General features: G+C 47.2%; 1 pseudogene; it reads left to right on the forward strand.

Annotated features, from left to right (window-relative positions):
• Nucleotides 1-2,482: 2,482 nt before the first annotated feature.
• On the forward strand, nt 2,483-6,206 carry LOC140207849 (probable G-protein coupled receptor 139; annotated as a pseudogene).
• Nucleotides 6,207-8,138: the final 1,932 nt, after the last annotated feature.

Consider the following 8,138-nt stretch of genomic DNA (forward strand, 5'->3'; position numbering starts at 1 on the left):
AAGATTTGGCATGGCATCTAAAGCTTAAAAAAAAAGCTATTTTTAGACGCGCGATGGAGAATACAAGGGGTGATTTTTAAGATCGTGCCCCAAGGTAGAAGAAGTCAATTTTAGAAAACCTAGCACATTCATTTTTCAACATAGTTCCCTCCCACATTGACACACTTAGTCCAGCGGTCGTGGAGCATACAGATCCCTTCTTTGTGGGCGTCAGCGTCTTGGACCTCCAGAGGTGGTGCACCGAGGGGGTGATTGATATGTTCGTGGCCTAAGGTAGAAGGAAATGAGTTATTAACGTCAAATTTTCTGCATGATCACACAAAGAGATGAACTATACGTGCATGTAACGAGAGCAGTATAACTCACCACCTTCTGGGATGGAAACACGCGACCGAGTCGGGGGATGTGCAGGACTCACCCCAGCCCATAGAGAGCAAATTGAACACATCGACAAGGAGCCCACCCCAGCAGGTTCAGGAACAGCATTTATCTTTCAATCATCAGGCTCCAGAAACACGGTGGATACCTTTACCCACCTCAACTCAGTACTGACTCCGCCGTCTATGGACCCTCTTTCCAGAACTGTACAGCTCATGCTTTCAATATTATGAGTTTGTCGGATTTGTGTGTAGGGTTTTGTTGATTCCATTGTATTTCTCTGTTCTACTGAGAGTGCCAGCAAGAAAGCGAATCAGACATGCTCGCAGAAACATAGCAACGCGCACGCGCACCCAGACACACGCAAAAAAAACATACTGGAGACACTCAACGTTCACACTCAGACAGACGCACGCAGGGACACACTCACATACACAGGCGCGCACACACAATTACAGAAGCAAACACGCGAAGATCTGCATAGACACACACGCAAATTGATAGGTACACACATGTACACACAAACACCCAAACCCACACAGAAGCACGGACTCGCGCACACACCAGACACACAGACACGTACACATATATGAACAGACAGCGACACAAACACACGAATACACACAGACACAGCAACACGCGAAAACTCACACATACAGGGACACACATGTACACGCGGGCTACTACACAGACACACACACACATAGTCAGGAATGCGTTCACAGGCACACAACAACACACTGCCTCACACAGAAACACACGCTTACGCGTTCGCGCGCGCACACGCAAGCACAGATCGAAATACACAACTGACACATACTAACACGCAGATCTTCACACTAAAACCAGCACATAGCTGGGCGTAGGCGTACGGAAATACAGCCACAGAAACACACAGGCACACACATAGACAGACAGAAACAGGCAAACGCACAGACAAACACAGACTCACACACTGACACACACAAACAATCAAAAAGGGACAAACACAGTCAGGGTAAAACACATAACGAAAACAGATACAGAAACAGAAATGTACACGACATACAAACACACAGACACGCACACTCTCAAACTAAGGCAGACACGGAGAGGTGCAAACGCTCTCTCTCTCTCTCTCTCTCACACACACACACACAGGCTGACGCACACACATACGCGACTGCACTTTCTTTTCCACATCTCCATTTCTCCGTCGTGTTTTCTGACAAATACTCACCACTCTGAGTTTGATGGTCAAGCATTAGGGTTAGAGGGGAAACACGTTGCAATTGATGACGCTTTTGAAGGCTTAGACAATTTTGTTGAGTCCAACTAATTCGAACAAATGGTCAAAGCCTTCTGAAAGCAGAGAACCCAGGAGCCCAAGATTACTCTTTTCGAAGATTGGACAGGCAGTGAATGCAGGAGACTGATTATGTGCAGATAGGTAGGATCGGCTTAATGTGACGTCATGGTCGGCACAGACACTGTGGGCCGAACGACCTGATCCTGTGCTTTAGCTTTCTCTGTTCTCTGTCGGAGTCAGAGAAACAGCAGGCAGCACGTTCCTGTCTGAGACGGTATATGTCTCTCAATGGTGGTGAACATGTTTCTGACCCAGGGCACTGTCTGGTACACTTCACACAAACAAGCTGAGGATCGCTGCTGGTAATCGGGAGTGGGAGATAAGGGTAAAGTGCGGTGAGCTGTGATTACAATTGGCGGTGAATCAGAGTGGAATGGCTGTTTTACTCTCAGTCAATCTCTTCAACCGATGGACGAAACTGAGGTAGAGAGTTGGGTCTGATGGTCATTGAAACAAAACCCCTTTGCTGGAGGACTGCCTCCAGCAATATACACCCTTCAGAACCATCACAATTTCCATTGCTTGCAGTTTCACAATTAATTCCTAAATTAATTGACAAACGGTCTCGGCGGGGATTGCACTTGCCTGACGTAATCGGAATGTAAATATTTTTTTTAAATCTTTAGTTTTAAAGCTGTTGGAATCTGTCCCCGTGGAGTCGCTGAATGGTATTAAAACCCCAGGCATGCGCTGCATGAACATTTCATTCCGGGAGATCGCCTGTGGCACAGGAGGACAAATTACTGCACAGGGAAAATGTCTGCAATGTTGGACAGGTACTTGAGTGTGGATAAAATATTACGAGTGTTCATTGCCGTCATGGGAGGTCCTGGTGAGTGAGCAGAGCAATTCATGTTTGTTTATTCTGTGTGTTAACCGGCGTGAACCTGTTTATGATCACTTTCCAAGTTTCTAACTTAATGTTCAGTGCACCGTCAATGATCCGTCAATGGTATCGAACCTGTAAAAAGAACATTCTGAATGTTCATATTTAATGACAAAAGAAAGTACACCTCCGCCTCTCCCCTAACTCACGGGATCGACTCGAACGTTGCTCTTGCCTTTAATGGGACGTTGACCAGAGTGGTGCCAGTGCTCGGGACGGACATCTCTCCGCGCATGCGTGACTGGGAAAGTTTTACATTGGGGTGTTGACTGCTTATGAGTTATTCATCAGAGCGAACCCCTGGGCCTTTGGTGACACCTTGTTCTGAATTGCCCCAGTGCTGGAGACAAGCAGCTCTCCAGGGAGATCTGAATGGGATGGTTTGAGTGGCACCTTGTCTAGAGTTCTATCGGGGCTTTTGAAAGACAACTCTAAGGGGAAATGTGATTTAGAGCAGCGGTCCCCAACCATCGGGCCGCGGACCGATACCAGGCCGCAGAGCATGCGCTACCAGGCCGCGAGGAAACGATATGATTTGGCGATAGGAGTCAGCTGCACCTTTCCTCATTCCCTGTCACGCACTGTTGAGCCATCACGCGCGCGTCGTCCATGTCAGCGCGGGAAGGAGATCAACTCCTCGAGCTTGCAAATGACGGCGGGCTGAAAAGTCTGTTTGACATAACATCTCTGCCGGCATTCTGGATCAAAGTCAAGGCTCCATATCCTGAGATAGCCGCGGAAGCACCGGAAACATTGCTTCCATTTCCAACATATCTCTGCGATGAATGTAACAAAAACTAAATTGCGGATTAGACTGAACATAAGGAACCCCATTCGAGTATCGCTGTCCCCCATCACCCCTCGATGGGACCGTCTTGTTGCAGGAAAACAAGCCCAGGGCTCCCACTGATTCCGCGGGTGCATTGCAATGATTTTATAAGTTCATACGGGGAAAATATGCGCTGTGTTTAATATCCAAACGTTACTTCAAATGTTATGATGCTATTGACTTATATAACCATATAACAATTACAGCACGGAAACAGGCCATCTCGGCCCTTCTAGTCCGTGCCGAATGCTACTCTCACCTCGCCCCACCGAACTGCACTCAGCCCATAACCTTCCATTTCTTTCCTGTCCATATACCTATTCAATTTATCTTCAAATGATAATATCGAACCTGCTTCTGACAATTGTACTGGAAGTTCGTCCAATACTTACTTCAAACTCCCCTGTCCTCCCCTGATCATTGACTTATCGCTATATTCATGCGAGGAAAACGCGCTGTGTGTTTAATATTAAATTCGTTAGATAAAGCCTTTTAGAAACGAAATTGAGTGTATTAGCCACTTATCACCCATATTCCGGTCGTGATTAACATCCACCTCCGAATAGAATCGCCAAAAACGATTTGCGGAAAAAATAATCAACAGGTGCACACATGCGCAAATTACACATGCGCACTGATGCCCGCGCAAGGCTTCATGGCCATTGTAGTCTTCAATGGGTAAACGCAACGTATTTGACCGGTACTCTTGTCCGTTGGCAACCATCCCGCCCCTCCGGTCGGCTGGTCCGTCGGTCCGCAAGAATATTGTCAACATGAAACCGGTCCGCACTGCAAAAAAGGTTGGGGACCCCTGCAGTACACGGCGATAAATAGATTGCATTATTCAAAAGCAAGACTGAATCGCATCTTCCCATCCGTGTCTCCTGAATGCGACAAGTGCCGCTCTGCCGAGGGCTCACTAGCACATCTTTTCTGGTTTTGCCCTACATTATACAACTTTTGGACTGCAATCTTTGAGTGGGTCTCAAAAGTCTATTCCAGAGACATTCAGCCCAATCACGACCTCGCCATCTTTGGATGCTCTGCAGAGACTCTTGAGTTGCCGGGACATGCAGATTGCTCTGCATCTGGGAATGGTGGTGGCGAAGAAACTTATTCTTCTGAGCTGGAAGTCTGCTACTCCACCCACCTTCGCACACTGGCTCAAGCAGATGTTGTCTGTTATACAAATGGAAAGACTGCGTCCGCACAAACCCAATACACAGAATACATTTGAGAGAATATGGGGACCCTTATTGGCTCAGTGTCACATTACCTCACATACACAGTGACCTTGACCTGCATAGTCTCATGAGCGGGTGTGGTGCCTAACCGGATTCCTTCATTCACTTTACTGCACATTGCTTATGTAATCTTGTAAATTGTCTGGCAACCTTTTTGTTTTTTTTTTTTTTTTGGTTTTTGATTTGTTTTGTCTGTTCTCCGCCTGGCGCGGTATTTCCTTTGTATTGTTTTGTCTTCAATATATTTTGTCTTTGTAAAACTGAAAATTGTAGATAAAGTAATTTAAAAAAAACTTACCCCTGACATCTCCTCTGCACCTACTTCCAGCCACATGAGTGTTGGGTTTTCCAGAGGCCCGGTCAGTCAAGGTTAAATCAGTGAAACTGGCCCCATCGGAACTGGATCGCTGTTGTTCCCGACGATTACCCACATCTCGTCATATCTCCACAGTGGGGAAGGCAGGTCTGAGACAGTGTGACCCGTGCTTGGTGTTAGTTGAGCAGCTGTTCACCGCCTCTGGCGCTCATGGCCATTGGCGGAAACCCGAACCCGTGTCCATTCCCGGAGTATGTGTTCAATAATTCCCAGTGTCTGTTCTCTGTCTCTCTCCCTGCAGTGAACTTAGTGGCGATTGTGATCCTGTCCCGGGGAAAGTGTGGCCTCTCTACCTGTACCACCCGCTACCTGGTGGCCACGGCAGCGGCGGATCTACTGACCGTTGTCACCGAGGTCTTTGTGCGTCAAGTCATAAATTATTACTTTCCGTGGAATTTTTTGAACACTACCCCGATGTGCAGAGTTGTCGAGGTACTGAGGTTCACAGCCACATACTGTTCTGTCTGGTTCACCGTCATGTTCACTGTTGATCGCTTTGTCGCTATTTGCTGTCAGAAACTAAAAACAAAATATTGCACCGGGAAAACTGCGGCTGTGGTTCTAACAACAACCGCCGTGCTGTCCTTTCTGAAAAAATGTTCCCCGTTACTTCCTCTGGGAACCCAGAGAGATCATCGAGAATGTAACATGGTTCTGCAAGCTTATGGAATATACTTTCACTGACCCCGGGTGGGTAGTATACGATTAGCTTGATATAGTTTTGAATCCGTTCATTCGTTGTGATCCTGTTACTCAACGCTCTGACATTCAGGCACATTTTAGTGGCCAGTCAGGTCCGTAAGGGGCTGAGAGGTCAGGGCAAAGGCGAGAATCGCAGTGACCCGGAGATGGAGAGCAGGAGGAGGTCTGTGATCTTACTCCTCGCCATCTCCGGAAGCTTCATCACCCTGTGGCTGACACAAGTTGTAAATTTCATGTATTATGAGATCAAAGGAATTGGATTCGATTTCAATGATTCTGAGGTGATCTTTCACAACGCCAGGATTTTGCTGAAGAATTTCAGCTGCTGCACGAGCACATTTATTTACGCTGTGACTCAGTCGAAATTCAGGGAGCAGGTGATCAGCGCGGTGAAATATTCGTTCAACTGGGTGCGACAGGTCATTAATAAAGCCGCGTCCTGAGCACAACCCAGATTCACCGCCCGATCCCAGGTGTTATTCCCGGGCGAACTGTCCCATCGACCGGCAGCTCCGGGAAATTAGTAACAACAGTGATGTGGACCGTAAAAATAGGAAATGAGGGGAAATAGAGGTAGGGAGACAGGGACGCGAGTGTGAGGGAGAGACGTGAGAGAGTGGCTGAATGAGGTGATGAAACGAGAGCGGTGCACGCGTGGGGTTGGGAGAACAGGAGAGATATTGTGTTTGTGTGTGTGTGTATGTATGTGCGCGCCTGTCTGTCTGTGTGTGCGTGTGTGTGTGTGTGTGTGTGTGTGTGTGTGTGTGTGTGTGTGTGTGTGTGAAAAAGAGCGGACTGTGGTTAGACCGGGAGGAATGTAGAAAAGATATTTAAGGATGTTGCTTGGACATTGGGGCTCTTTTATGGGGAGAGTTTGCCAGGATGGGTATTTATCTCTTGGATCTTCGAAGAGTGAGAGGCAACCAAATGGAAACGATTAAAGTTGCCATCGGTTCTGGGAAGCTGGACAATGAGAGTTCAGGTTCCCGCTGATATAGCTCCACTAGAGTGTCCCATCCTGTTGGTAAGTTCTACCCACAGTCACTGTGTGGCTGGAGGTGAGGGAGGGGAGGCAATTCACATGCATTTCCTTAGTTATGCTGTCAGTACTGTGGGCTGCAGGCGCGGGTACAGATTCTGGAATCAGAGCTCATTTACTGCGAGCTCGTAAGATTTGCGAACAAAACATGCCCCGTTCGTGTGCCTTTACTTCCATTATGAGGAAACCTAAAAATAATCCCCTCAGACTCTGGTCATTACGTCACGCACCACCTCTCATTGCGAGCACAACAACTCAATGACGGTGTTTGTGAATTACGTCACACCGCTTCCATTATGGACCAGTTGTGCCATTTGCCACCATTAACGTCACCTACAATTGAATCTGAGGGTAGGGTCGGGGAGGATAATCGGTGCTGCATCGCCCTCGGTGTTGGGATCATTGCACAGTCACTGTACCGTCTCCTTTTGATTCGAGTCCTCCGGTCCCAGCAAACAAATTCGTGAGTCATTTCTGCGCCTTTCTAGATTAAACACGTCCTCCCTGAGGCGGGCGACCAGAAACGCGCACAGTTACTCCGCTGTGGTCTCGCCTGCATGGAAAAGTACAGCAGGGGAACAGGCCCTCCTGCTCACTGCGTTGTTCTGAACTAATCGAACGGACAATTTCATGACTAACTACAGCCATTCCTTCTGCCTACACAAGGTGCACATCCTTCCATGTTTACACATTCATGCGGTATCTGATAACCTCCATGGAATCGGCCTCCACCATCACATTCGGCAATCCTTCCAGACACCCGCCACGATGAGAATGAAAACAAAAAACGTAAAGAACATCTCCTTTAAACATTCTGAATCATGTTTAACATCACTGGCTTACATAAGTTGTTTTATTACAACAGGAGTGGTTGGAAATGATACAAAATTACACTAAATTTAAATAAGTAAACAAACAAACAAATGAACAAACAAATAAATAAATGCTGCGAAAAAGGACTGTAAAGTTCCCGACCAGAAATGTCGACTGGACTTTTATTTTTCATAGATGCTGCCGAGCCTGCTGAGTCCCTGCAGCAATTTGTGTGCGTTGCTTGGATTTCCAGCATCGGAAGATTTTCTGTTGTTTGTAATGAGATGCTGTTTCCCCCATTCACCTTAAATACATTCCCTCTGGTATCAGACATTTCTTCCTCAAGGAAAAAAGGAAGCGTCTATCCACTCTGTCTGCGACTCTCATATACCCATACTCCTCTGTGTGGCCTTCCTCAGCCTCTACTGTTCCCGAGCAAATATCCCTCGATTGCTCAATCTCTCCTTATCCAGGCAGCGTCATGTTTACCCTCTTCTACTCACTGTCCAAAGCATCGACATTT

Source organism: Mobula birostris, chromosome 13 (assembly GCF_030028105.1).
Source record: "Mobula birostris isolate sMobBir1 chromosome 13, sMobBir1.hap1, whole genome shotgun sequence".
Lineage (NCBI taxonomy): Eukaryota > Metazoa > Chordata > Chondrichthyes > Myliobatiformes > Myliobatidae > Mobula > Mobula birostris.